This window comes from Zootoca vivipara, chromosome 9, assembly GCF_965207765.1.
Source record: "Zootoca vivipara chromosome 9, rZooViv2.hap1.1, whole genome shotgun sequence".
Lineage (NCBI taxonomy): Eukaryota > Metazoa > Chordata > Lepidosauria > Squamata > Lacertidae > Zootoca > Zootoca vivipara.
In genome coordinates, this window is record NC_142592.1 from 33,025,024 (window position 1) to 33,039,909 (window position 14,886).

The following is a 14,886-nucleotide window of genomic DNA, read 5'->3' on the forward strand; positions in this document are numbered from 1 at the left end:
CAGAGATCTCGCTTTCCCAGCCTGCCACTTTTGTCTCCAGCTTCTAGCTCACCTAACTCCTAGCTCTGAACTCTGGCTTTATTCCTTCTCACTGTGAGCTGAGGGAGGGTCCTCACCCATTTGTGTCTCCCACAGAGCCCCTTTCTTTGATTAGTTTTTAACACTTGCTGGATCCAGGGGTTAGAAGTCTGGCAACTAGCTTAACACCTCAAGCCTTGATTAAATTCTAACACTTGCAGGATCCAGGAATTATAGACATCTGGCACCCACAAACTCATAACAAAAAAAGAAACTAGAAGCACACAATAACAGATATTATGGTGATGCCCCATAATATGCAGAGTAATCAGTTGGTAGAGCATGAGATGCTTAACCCCAGTGTTGTGTGTCTGAGCCCTATGTTGGGCAAAAGATTACTCCACTGCAAGGGGTTGGACTAGATGACCCTTGTGTTCCCTTCCAACTCTACAATTCTGTGATTCTAAGATATTCTGATCCCCCATTCCATTGTTTATTGAGGCAGAATCGTCTTCCTGTTTGTTCTCGTCAAAGCCCTGGGCATCATTCTCATATTTATTTGATCTCACCTTAAGAGAGCATAGATGAAAAATAAATAATAACTTTGAGCTGACTAACTGGTAAGCCAGATTCTCAGTGTCTTTTGGGATTCTCATTGAAAAGATAAATTTCTTGAAGCCACCTGGAAGGCCTTTTATATGGAGTTTTGCCATCTGTGGATTTCATATCTTTCTTCTGATGAAGGGGTGGCTGGGTGGAATCTACTGTATGAGCTTTCCCAGTGGTGAATAATCTCAGCTGGGTTTCCTTAAAGCAACCCACGATGAAATATCAACTCAGTTTGTTAAAATATGCTAAAACATCTGTCAAAAGCAGCTGATAATGTTCCTTCCATTTTGTTTCTATTATCTTTTCTATTAACAGGCAGTAAAACTGACAGGCTGGATTTTTGTTGTTAGCCAACAAATGAATGCCTCTGACTGCAGAAAGTATTTATGAAGTATTTAGTGCTGATAAACGAGCCTTCACCATTCTCCATCATGTAATTGCATTGAGATGCAAGAGTTCTCCTTTCTTGCTTAGCTGGTTTGATCTTTTGCCATCAAACCGGAGGAAGGGAATGGTGGCTGACATGGGACAAAAACATGCAGAGAGCGCCAGACCAACCCGGGAGTGTGTGGTGAAGCCACAGCACAGCAGGAAATGGCAGGGGTTTCAGTCGAAAGCATAATGATTTTTTATGTAATTAAAACAATCTGAATCAATAACTAAATAAAAAAATGTGACTGGGAAAAATGCAACTCTGGAAACAGTTAAGTATAAACTGATGGTTGGAAAAACAGGTTCTGTTTTTTTACAGCAGTAATTCTTTAATTCTTTCAACTCTGAAAGAAATTCTTTCTGTTGTTGTTTTTTGTTTTGTGTGTGTACAAAAAGTATCCCAGACCAGCCCTTATCTAAGATTTAGTGTGATTGTTTAATGGGGAAGGAAAAGTGGATTTTGATGTCTGGTATTGGTAAAAAGGTATTGGTTGCAAGAGTGGAGAACCAGTGTGATGTAGGGGGTCAGGGCAATCTTCCCTAGCCTGGTGCCTGCCAGAAGGTGTGGGACTCCAGCTTCCATCAGCCTCAGCCAGCATGGCCAGTGGCCAAGGATGATGGGAGCTGTAGTCCCAACAACATCCAGAGGGCCTGAGATTGGGGAAGAAAAGCATTTCAGGAGCATGCAGATGCTGCTGAATGACAACTCGGATCAGCCCTAGCATGCATGGCCAATGGACAGTGATAATGGGAGTTGCTGTTCAGCAACATCTGGTAGCCCAAAGGTAAAGGTAAAGGGACCCCTGACGATTAGGTCCAGTCATGATCGACTCTGGGGTTGCAGCGCTCATCTCGTGTTATTGGCCGAGGGAGCCGGCGTACAGCTTCCAGGTCATGTGGCCAGCATGACAAAGCCACTTTGGTGAACCAGAGCAGCACATGGAAACGCTGTTTACCTTCCGGCTTGGAGTGGTACCTATTTATCTACTTGCAGTTTGATGTGCTTTCAAACTGCTAGGTTGGCAGGAGCTGGGATCGAGCAACGGGAGCTCACCCCGTTGCAGGGATTCGAACCGCCGACCTTCTGATCAGCAAGCCCTAGGCTCTGTGGTTTAACCCACAGCGCCACCTGTGTCCCTCTGGTAGCCCAAAGATGCCCCTAAATCTGAATTAAAGTGTCGGACCAGGGAGGCCCAGGTTCAAATCCTTACTCAACCACAATGCTCACGGTGGAATGGACTAGTCATTCTTTTGCAGTCTAACCTACTTCACAGAGCTCATGTGAGAATAAAATAGGGCAGTGGTTGGGAAAGAACCAACGCGGCCCACAACGCTTGGAAGAAGGAGAGGAAACAAATGGAATAAATTGTTATTGCTGTTGTTTGGTAGAAATACGATAGTTCTAAGGCTGCTTTTAGTCACATATGTAAGCTCTTCACCTAATATTAAAGCCAGTTTTCACTGCCTCTGCCTCACTGATGTTCAGGCATATATATAACTGCATTGTGTAAACAGAAATGGCGAGGTGACATGTGGTGCTCTATTTTTTAACACAAGCGTCTGTGCATGCATCTTGCTCATAAGAAATGCACCACTGTGGAAAAGATTCACACACATATTTTGCTCCTACCCTTTTGGTTTCATCAAAACTATAAATATATATTTTGCTCCTACCCTTTTGGTTTCATCAAAACTATAAATATTTTTATTTTTATTTTTAGAAATAGGCACACAAGACAAAGTGAAATAATATGTCCCCCTCTTTTCCCGCTCCCTGTTCAGTCTCTGCCCACACTTTGAATCTGTCCAATTAAGGAGATCCAGAAGCACCCACCCACATTCATGATGTCTCCAAAAGTTGCATAGAAATAGAAAACTGAAGTAGAAATGTTCATTTCAAATGCCAGGTGACACTGTGACCCCACACTCCTTCTTAAAATGAGATGTTAATGTAATATAAATTTGACAATTCAACTCTTTTCTCCCTGTCAAACCCAAACCAATTGAAGGAAGCACTGTAGCTTAGAGCATCTGATATGCATGTCAACGGTCCCAAATTCAAACACCTGCATCTCTGGAGGGGACTGAGAGACCCTTATCTGAAGCCCAGGACAGACAATACTGAACTAGTTGGATCAATGTTCAAACTCAGTGTAAGGCAGCATTCTATCTTCCTATGTAGCTGTCAGGGGTTCTTGCGACTACTCTAGAGTAACGACGCCCCGCATGCTTGTCTTTAAGCAGCTTTTTATTAGTGCAGGCTATTTACAGTGAGCTGGGTATGTACAACATGTCTGCTCAGTCCTATGCAGAATCCGGCACTGGACCACCCCTTGACTTCTTCCAGCATAAGAGTCTTGGGACAGCAAACCTCCTGCCCCGCCTTCTCCTGCGTAATTCCGGAACCGGAGGAAAGGGTCTATGCTCCATGTTTTCCTTCTCCCCCTTTCCCCCCTCTCTCTTCCTCCCTCCTGTGTCGCAGGGGCTCTCCCGTGCTGCCAGAGCCATGGCCCTCTCTCCCCACTTCCTGACTGCTTTCCTCAGCGTCCTCGCTGCCATTGCTGCTTGGGGAGGAACTGCTTCTGATGATAGGGGGAGGTTCTCTATACTCTTTTCCCTTTACAGTAGCAGTCATGCCTCATAGGAACTTTTGGCTCATATCAGCTCCGCCCCCTGATTGATTTTCTGTTGCTGTTACTTGATAATGTTGCTAGAGTTCTTTTTAAAATGGTTTTGCTTGACCTTAGTTTTTAGGGTGCTTTTCTTAAGGTGGCTAATGTTTCTTATCCTCTTTTTGTTTCCTAATTGTCATTAGCTTTCTAATATTTAATTAGTGGTGACAATACTGTATTCGGAATTCATTAGCTGCCTTGAAATTTTAGGAAAGAAGAGGCAGAATGTCTTAGGTATAAATGTATGTAAGGATGCTTTGTTAATCAGGTAGCACCATATTGGTAAATAATGCTGTGATCGCTATCAGACTGTAGAAACTGCCTACGCTAATCAGAGAATCATGACACACCAAGGAATCCATCGAACCTGTGGGTGGGTGAATTGATTTTCTTGGTGCCCACTCAGTGCTACAGGTGGTGTGCTGTCCCCCCACCCCTCAATACCTGCTATGCTATAAATAGAGACTTTCTCTAGTGATGATATATGAGAGATGTGAAATGAGTTAACCTCAAGGGATTGATTTGTAAAGACCATTCCTTCTGCTTAGAAAGAAGAAGAAAGCTACCCTTAGCTTTAAGGCAGGAGTGGAGAACCTTCAGCCTGCCGGCAATTCCTACCCACTCCTTGACCCCATTTCCTCTACTGCTCATCAGCTTCTCACTCATCAGCTGTGGGAGATTGAGAGCTGCTTTCCTCCTCCATGGGCAGATTGAGGCATTTCTACACCTTTCTTTGTCCCATTCTCAACGTGCAGCATGGGATCACAGCAATCTGCCCATGGAGGAACAGATTTGGAATGAAGAAGCTGTGGCCTCCCAGATGTTGTTGACTTCCAGCAGGCTCATTCAGCACCAAAGGTTTAGTACAGTGCTTTTTGTTTCTTACAGCAGCAATTCTTTAATTCTTTCAACTCAGATCCCCTGTTGTTGTTGTTGTTGTTGTTTGTTGTTGTTTATAAAAAGTATCCCAGATCAGACCTTATCTAAGCTCTAGTGTGATTGTTTCATGGATAAAGAAAAGTGGATTTTGATGTTTGGTATTGGTAGAAAGGTATTCATTGCAAAACAGGAGAACCGGTGTGATGTAGGGGGTCAGAGCAATCTTCCCTAGCCTGGCACCCTGGGTGGGGTGGGCACCCAGCTCCCATCATCCCTAGCCAGCATAGACAATAGTCAAGGATGATAGGAGGTCCTACAGGTCCCCCATGCATGATTTAAACCATGGTGAAATATGCGCATCCCTTGTGTTTCTATCTATATTCTTTAGAAGAATGGTTTTACATTAATTATACCTATGTACAAGTACAATCATAAGAGCCAGGAAAAGAACATTGGACATTGTTGGGCATCTTTAGCAAAGCATCAAAACAACAACATAATAAAAAAATAATGCAACAGTGTTCTGGAAAATGTGAATTAGTTTATCCCAGTTTTACGTTGGGTAGAGGAGACATTCCTTTGTAGAAGAAAAGAGAGCTCCCTTTGGATTGTGTGGATTGTTGTTAGGAGGGGTGTGGCACTGAGCCAGGAGGAGGAAGGAAGAGAACTACCTGAGCCCTGGCCACCCTGCAGAGAAGCTGGAGGTCAAGCGGGATCAGGACACTGCCTCAATAGTGCGATGCATACAGTTGGTGTACAATGCTTGGCCATAGAGACAATCAAGCAGGCATGGACCTTGACTTGCCAGAGTTGCTTGGCTGTTTCCCTCGCAGAGCTATTTATCAATCACATACTACAGGTGTTGCTGGAACAGCCCAAGCTACCATCCAGGTAGCCACTTGACAGGTTGCATTATAGGGCATTTCATCACCCGAATTGCTAAACAACTCCATGCACATTGTGATTAATTTTCCATGACTATAGGGTCCCCAATGGTTGGGTCTTGGAATATCACTGCATAGAACAAGGGATGAGAATTTAAAACAGAGACAAAATGGTGATTGTTTTCTGAGCTTTGAATTCCAGAAACATCCAGAACATGTTTTTCAATCAATCACAATCTTCCTGTTTTGAACTGCATTTTACTTTGAACGAGCAGGATTAAAAAGAGAGGGGAAATGTAGGAAAGTGATTTGTTTTTCAGTATAACAACATCCATGTGCCAAGTGTTTACAGATTTCTTTGAACCTCCCAATGAGTATGAATGTGTGTTGGAGGAATAAAGCACTTATTTAAATCAGGATTTGACTATCTTATAAAATGCATTATGCACTTTTCTTTAGACGAGGATACTTTTTTAAAAAAAGAAAAATGGTTAAGTGTTTGAGTTCACTTTGACTTCAGAATGAGTCACATGTATCCTGTGCAATTAATGCAAACTTAATGAACTGATCAACTAAATCTAATCAATTAAGATTTATTAACCCTACTACATACATACAGCTCAATACATGTAGCCTGTTTAGAGCTGCCACGAATGGGGATAGCAGACGCAATTCTGATTCCCTGATCACCACAGTCCTTTTCAGACATGCAACAGTAGGACTGTATAGAGTGCATGTGTGTATACAAATTTAATACATAATAATAAATAAATAATGCAACTGTAGATAGGTACATGGTCCTTTACATATGTCCTGTTCAACGGGACGTGTGGTAAGTGTTTGCAAAATTGGCAGTCCTACTTCCAATGCATGAAAAGGGTTTATTTAGGTGTTTGCCAGGTGAATAGATCTATAGTATCCAAGCTTTGTGGCTCATAAAAATGCCACCCCCCCCAACCAAACCAGTGGCCCTCCAGATATTGCTGGACTTCATCTCCCATCTCCCCTGACCATTAGTCATGCTGCATGAAATTGATGGGAGTTCAAGAACAGCCGGGGGAGGGCACAGATCCCCCTTCTCTGACCTGGGTGAAGACACTTGTATATTCGGTTCTACTGACATATATCCAGGGCTACAAAGGGAAAAAGAATGGGAAAAGGGAAGCAAAGTGAACATAACGCTTCCATCATGTCTGCCAGCCCATGTTCAGCCTGTAGAATGGAGGGCAATAAGGAATATGATTTAAGGGAGCGTTAAGAAGTAGTGATGGCTACCAACTTGGATGGCCCAGGGACCCAGGTGGCGCTGTGGGTTAAACCACAGAGTCTAGGGCTTGCTGATCAGAAGGTCGGCGGTTCGAAACCCTGCAATGGGGTGAGCTCCCGTTGTTCGGTCCCAGCTCCTGCCCACCTAGCAGTTCGAAAGCACCTCAAAGTTCAAGTAGATAAATAGGGACCGCTCCGGCGGGAAGGTAAACAGCGTTTCCGTGTGCTGCTCTGGTTCGCCAGAAGCAGCTTTGTCATGCTGGCTACATGACCTGGAAGCTGTCTGTGGACAAACGCCGGCTCCCTCGGCCTATAGAGCGAGATGAGCGCCGCAACCCCAGAGTCGGACACGACTGGACCTGATGGTCAGGGGCCCCTTTACCTTTACCTTTAAGAAGTAGTGATGGCTACCAACTTGGATGGCTTTAAAAGAGGGTGAGGCAAATTCATGGAGGGCAAGGCTGTGTTCCACCTCCAGGCAGCATTTCCCTAAATGCCAGCTGCTGCCAATCACAAGTGCAAAGAATTCTGATGTTCTCTGGTCCTGCTTGTGGCTCTTCCATAGGCATCTAATTGGCCGCTTTGGGGACAGGATGGTGGACTCGTCAAACCCAACAGACTCTTCTTATTTTCTTATCGGTATGCAGCGCTGTTGGTGAAATACTATTTTCAAGGCAGGTGAGGCATTGAACTGGCAGGGTTTCGGACATTCGATTTTGATTCATAGATATTATACCCCCTGTGTTTTTTCTTAAACTGTCTTGTTTTCTTCTTTTGAGTAGTGGAATTCTAAGTAGGAAGGGTTGGTGGTGGGGTGGTTCATTCTGAATTCTAGTCACATGGACATTCAAATCGCTGGACATAGCAACACATTTAGTTTTATACAACTTTCAGGTTTAAGGCAGTTTCATTTTCCGTTTGAAAAAAATTGAGATGTTGGTTTGACAAGGCAAAAGATGTGAGTGTTTCTTGGTGAAGAGTGGTAAATACAGTTCAGTATGGGGTTTTTGGAACTGAGTATTACTTGCAGTTTGCTTACTGTAACATCTTAATAGCCTTAATATTGAAATCAGAGAGCATAAGGGTCTGGAATTAGCCATTTGCATTCTGAGTGGTTGCTACCACAGTCGCTGGAATTAAATTATTTATGCAAAGGAAGACCGCTTTTCTCTCTTTTTTTAGTGCACTGACTGGCTATTCAGTGGAAGTGGGGCGAAGTGGGGCATCTTTTTCCCTTTCAAAACTGAGCCTCCTTTTCAAGGCTGCATTGGGAAAAAAAAGTCAATAAAAACATAATGAGGATGAAGAGAAATCTCTGTGTATTACACCTCCCATTGACTTCTGAAAGACTATCTGCGTTGTGTAACAATGGAAGATTCTACTAGCAGGATACGTTTCACCTTTAGTGAAGCCATTAACACTTCCTGTCGTTTTATAGTGCTGCTTCCCTCAAGGGGCTGAACCTGGCTTAGGGCACAGTGCTTTCCTGGTAATGGAAATCTGCTTCTAAACGGAAGCAAGGTTCAGATAAAAGAAAGAAAGAAAATCCCTTGTAGCGAATCCATCTGTTTACAATAGAAATAAAAGTGAAAACCACAAAAGAAGAATGAAGAAGTAGTAAATGAATGGATTCTAGTCTCATTAAGAGGAAAAAACCAGTAAGCACAAAGGCTGTGTTCCGTTACAAATGTCATGAGACATAAAAAAAAGTTGGCTTCTTAACAGATAATGATGACTGTGAAAATAGGAGTTTCTCTACTATGTATTTCATTTCTTCTGTTCCACCCATGAAAGAAGATAAAATGGCATCGCTGGCTCTGTTCTGATAACAACATAAAATTATTTTATTTGCACTGCTCTTTGGTTTGACAAAGTGCAAATAGCGGCGTGTGTTTTGGATTGATGTTGGAGTGGGGGGGGGGGGAGTTAAAGTTCCTATCACACTGGACCACACCATGATCCCAATCCAAATTGTGCTCCCCCATAACTGCTCTTTTAAAACATCTATCACCCAGTTGTTAATTATGGAAATAAACAGTACATCTACATTCACATTTACTGCCAAGTTTAGCAATGGGTTGTTAAATAATTACTGCCACTTATGGCCAGGTGCCACTGTTATGTTTCCTGTAATATACAGCTGTCAGAGCATATGCAGGTAGACTTTACAGTGAGAATACATTTCTCACCTACGTTTCTCTTAAAAGGTGAACTTTTTCTCATAATTTAAGAAGCTGCATATAGAGTTAAGAGAACTGCAAGCGTCCGGCTGGGAACAGGCTCTAGTGTTTACACCAGCCTTCCCGAACCTGGCGCCCTCCAGATGTTTGGACTATAATTCCCATCAGTCCCAGCCAGTGCTTTTTTCTGGGGGGATGTAGGGGTACGCATAGCCCTAAACATTTTGTGAATCTGGCCTCATTGAGGGGCAGTATTTCAATATGAGTAGGAAAATTAGAGTACCCCTAAACATTTTTTTAAGGAAAAAAGCACTGGTCCCAGCTAGCATAGAGTTCTAGTCCAGGTTCGGGAATGATGGCTTACACAACCTGGTGCAAATATTCCAACTGAACCATTGGGTGGATATGTAAATTGGAGAGGGGCCCCAACTCAGAACATCTGCTTTGCATGCAAAAGGTCCTAGGTACAGGCTGGAAGAGGTTCTTTACTTAATCCCTGGAAAATTGCTAGTCAGTGTGGACAATATGGATCTAGATGGACCAGTAGCTCGACTTGGGACTTAGCTACGTTAGTCAAGAAACAGTGTTTTGAATGTGTTATAAACATGCAACACTAGATAGTGCCAGAGGGGGGGGGATTTCTAAGCAATTTTCCATAGTGTTTTTTTTCTTTTGTCCCTCACCCCCTTGTGCATAGATCCACCCTGGGTGTAAGTTAACTTCCTTTGGTCCTATGAAATGATAATTGCACTATACATGCTACCACACAGCAGGATTGCACAGATGACCAAGCAATCCAGGTAAGGGAGGTTTACCCAGGACAGCTTGATCATTGACTCATCATGCAGATAAAATGCTGTTATGCAGAAATGAGTGGGTTTGGTGCTAAGGATTTAACTAGAATTGCCATTAATTCCCCCGCCCCCATGGTTTTTCACAGCAATGGATTATAAACCTCTCATACTGGTAAGAAATTGTCAAGACAATTAGTCTTATTGCCTTCAAGATGTGGGTGACAACTGTCCATTCATTTTGTGATTACAAAATGCACAAGGATGTATTGGTTGAGGAGGCATTCATTGCTTCTGTTTCTGCTAATCATAATGGCAACCTGAAGTATTCAGAAATGATTTCAAACTGATTATTTGTTAATATTTCCACCAGTAAAAATGTAGCGGAGGAAATCTCTGTGTTTGGGATTACAGCTCTCTTCAGTTATGAAAATAAAGAGGGTAGAAAGAAAAATAAAGATTAACCTTTGCATGGGTTAATGCCTTCATAAAGCTTTGCATTTTCATTCTAATGTTCATTCAACTCATTTGACCGCAGAATGCTCATTCAGCTATGTTTTCCTTTACCTAACCTACTGTTGCATCACGGGCAGAGAAACACTTTGGTCCTGAACAACAAAGAGTGCTTTTGAACTAGTGATACAGATAAACCCTCCTGCAAGACTCAGATAAATATATTACAAATTTGCAGCTTATACGCACATACATAGGTCATTGCTGCTTCTTGTTATGGAAACCATTAGAACTATCCTAGTTTACTCATGCAGTAAAATATATCTTCAGCTTCCTATAAATAAATTTCAACTATCTCCCTCGCTCAATTTATGTTCTGTTTCAGTATTAAATGATGTGCAGAGATACCTTTTATCATCAGCAAGGTCTTAATACTGGCCTTTGGTATTAAATACATAAGACTGAATAGCCAAGAATGCTTTATTTAATTTGGCCATATTTAAAACATCACTTTAGTGTTTGCTACTGTACTAGAAGAACTTTACAGGAACCTAGGAAGTACCAAATGAAAACTTTTGCCCTACCTCAAAATTTTCTGTTGTTCCAGGTAGAAATTTGGTAGCCAAATTTTACTTGGGAATTGCTTTTCCTCTGCCACAAGAATAACCAATGTGATACCTTCCAGATGTTGTTGGCCTCCAACTCTTATAAGCTCTTATTATTGGCCATGCTGGCTGGACCTGATGGGAGTTGGAATCAACAACATCTGGAAGGTACCACATTGGCTACCCCTCTTTTGTAAGCTAAACTTGCTTTGGCAGTGATTGAAAAGTTAATGAAATATCAGTTAATGTATTGCTCTTTTATAATTGAACCATATTAAAATAAAATAGTTCAATAATAAAATTTAAAATTTCTTCCTGCATGAGACATCTTCTCTACACCTAATCACCTTTGTTTGAATGATGATGCTGATGATGCTGATGATGCTGATGTGATAGCTAGCCTTAGAATTAGTCTTGGGCAACCAGGAAATGAAAAGTTTCCATACCCTTTCAAATTGCCCTGGTTTGAAAAAATAGAAATCATGGTAGCACAATATGTGTTTGGTTCTTTCTGAGAAGCTTGAATTTTCTTGTTCAAGTCTGAAATAGGTCCAGTGGACCTCTGAAAAGATCTGCTTTCAAGAAGGATCTCAGTAATAAGCACCTACTCAACCCCCTAGAGTTTGGAAAGACCCATGTCTCAAACTCGAAAGAGCCACAGCAGTCAGTGTTGTTGTAGGAATTTCCCCCCACCCCACTGAATCACACACACACATATTTCCACATGACTATCGAAAGGGGGAGTTGGGAGCCATAATCCTCTAAGCCTTATGACACGTAGGCAGGAGGCTCTGCCAACTGGACATTTCCCCATCAATGGTGCCAGACTGCTAGCCATCTCATTCACAATGGAAGACTCCAAACAAAAGACAGTGATCAACTCTTAGGAAACTGTTAATTTCTCTTTGTGTTTAGGAATTCACACCTGGGAGGGGTGAGAGGAGGACTAGGAGAGGTGTCAAAGGTGCTCAGATTTCTACCTTGAACCCTCCCTTTTTGTGAGGTATTGATTACGTAGCTGTGATGTAGGAATGATGTATTTTTGGGGTGTTTCTTGGTGATGGGAAAACTGATAAAAGTGGAGGTTCTCTTTTGTTCTGGGTCTCCGTCTTGCTTCACCTTGTTGCAGGTGGGGCCCTGTCGTGACAGTATTTTTCTTTAATAAAGACCAGGCCTACTGGCTGCTGTTTTGCTCTGATATTCTTGGCTGGAGTCTTATTTTGTCCAAGGAAGCCCTCAGATTTCCGTTAACAGTGTAGACCAGAGATGCAGAAGCTATGGCCGTCAATATGGACTCCCTCAGCTCCAGCCTGCATTGCCAATGCTCAGGGTTGGTAGGAGTTAAAGTGCAACCACAGCTGGAGGACCACAGTCTCACCAGCCCTAATGAAGATGGCACTGAAGTAGATGGACCAATGATCTGATTCAGTATAGGGTGTCTTTCTACATCTGATTCCACACACAGACACATTTCTATGCAATAAATACTATGCAAATTAATATCAAAGGTGTCATGGGCTTTGAAGAAACTCGATCTCAAGACGCAAGGGAGAAATGTGCTAAGAGGAAGGCACGCTTGGCAAATCCACACCGTGATCAACTCCCGCCCGGAAACCAATGTCCCCACTGTGGAAGGACGTGTCGATCCAGAATTGGCCTCCACAGTCACTTATGGACCCATTGTTAAAACCGTGTTTATGGAAGACAATCTTACTCGGCTATGAGTGATCGCCAAAGAAGAAAGAAGAAGAAGATGCAATAAATGAAAACAAAGCACGGGGAAAATACTGTCTCATATCCAGAAGAATGGATGCTTCTACCATAAGCTGTGTTGGGAATGCTAGGAATTACAACAAAGCTTTGAATTCTGACTGTGGCAAGAGAGAAGCTGTACAAATTGAGCAATTACCTGATAACATCAGCGGAGCTAGGAGTTGCAAAAAGCACACCACAAAAGATAAACCACAATCTTATCATTTTACTATGAGGCCCCTTTGATATTTTCTGCTGCTGGAGAAGCTTTGTCTCCCCACAGCCCCCTTCTTCAAAAAGCACTTAGTATGTCAGTAAAATGTTTGGACAATGAGCTGCCAGAAAGTGGAGTGCTGCACACACTTATTTATATACCGTGCTGATTAGTATGCTTTGAACACTGTTTGCCACTGCTGGATTTTATTGCAGAGCTGTTGACAGAACATGTTGCCCTGATCAGATAGTGGGAAGAACTCTAATGGGACACACACACACACACACACACACACACACGGGAGATTATATATTTCCTCCCAAAAGTAATAACCTATTTCAAAACTGCTCTATTTAAAGGACCATGAACTACCAATTGCTTTACAATGTCTTTTATATGACAAGAATTAGAAATTAGTGTGGCACAGAATTTTCATGAGTCAAGTTTAAATTGTCTTGGTGAATGCTGTCATTTGAAGTGGAGGCATATTCATAAAAAAACTATCCTCCATCCTTCCATTCTTTTGCACATTTATTGCATCTGTCTGAGGCCATCACTTATTCAATCTACTGCTGGTTGAACACAGAGAGAATGAGCAACCAATGGATAGCCCTTTGCATGGGATACAAGCCCTAGTGTGTATCTCATTGAAAAGAAGGAACAATATCTGCATTTAGAGGCACTTTGGGATACTTGCAGTGGCCATTGTGAATCCTGATGTGAGAGCGCATCATTCAGGCTGCTTCAACAATGAGAACCTACCTGCCCTTCTTCCCCCCAAAATGTCACCTGTGAACAGTTTTGCATCCTTTCTTACAGTGCCATGGACAATTTCCCTCAAAGAGGAATATGCTTTAACAGAAAAAGCTCACAAAATATGCTCTGCATTTGGTATTAGCCATATTTTGTACTAGGTGCAGTTTCTTAGCCCTGCATAGAGTAGGAAATTATCAAGGGTATCAAAACAGTTCAATGCCTAACTGCTGCCAGGCTATCCTGCCCAACAATGATCTTGGCTAGAGAAAACAGACAGAGGTGGGGAAAGGCACTCTGTACCACTTCCAGAAACCTGGATGTCCAATGATAAGGTGGAATCAATGTCCAATGATAAGGTGGAATCAAGGAGCAGTTCCATATTATATACCTGCCCGAACTTATCAGGCTCCAGTTTCAATTTATTATCCCTAACCCTAGGACCCAGGTGGCGCTGTGGTTAAACCACTGAGCCTAGGGCTTGCTGATCAGAAGGTCGGCGGTTCGAATCCCTGTGACGGGGTGAGCTCCCGTTGCTTGGTCCCAGCTCCTGCCAACCTAGCAGTTCGAAAGCACGTCAAAATGCAAGTAGATAAATAGGAACCGCTACAGCAGGAAGGTAAACGGCGTTTCCATGTGCTGCTCTGGTTTGCCAGAAGCGGCTTTGTCATGCTGGCCACATGACCTGGAAGCTATACGCCGGCTCCCTCGGCCAATAATGCGAGATGAGCGCGCAACCCCAGAGTCGGTCACGACTGGACCTAATGGTCAGGGGTCCCTTTACCTTTACCTTTTAACCCTAGTCCAGGCATCCCCAAACTGCAGCCCTCCAGATGTTTTGGCCTACAATTCCCATGATCCCATAGATAACAGGACCAGTGGTTGGGGAAGATGGGAACTGTAGTCCAAAAAATCTGGAGGGCCAAAGTTTGGGGATGCCTGCCCTAGTCCATTGCAGCAGACAGAAACTAGTCCAGAACCTACATAGCCTGACCTGACCCTTATTATTATTAAATGTGTATATGACCCTTCAATTGAAGATTCCAGGACAGTTCACAACAGAAAAATACAAAATGAGAATATCACAATAAAACAAAAACAAACCAATTACTTTCCTCCCACAAACACATTTTAAAAGCCATAGAATGCTAATCAGTCAAACTCCTAGTTAAAGAGAAATGTTTTTTGCCTGGTGCCGAAAGATACTGTATGTAATGCTACCGTACCTTGGGTTACCAACACTTCAGGTTACAGACTCCACTAACCCAGAAACAGTACCTCGGGTTAAGAACTTTGCTTCAGGATAGAATAGAAATTGTGCGGCGGCAGCGCAGTAGCAGCGGGAGGCCCCATTAGCTAAAGTGGTACCTCAGGTTAA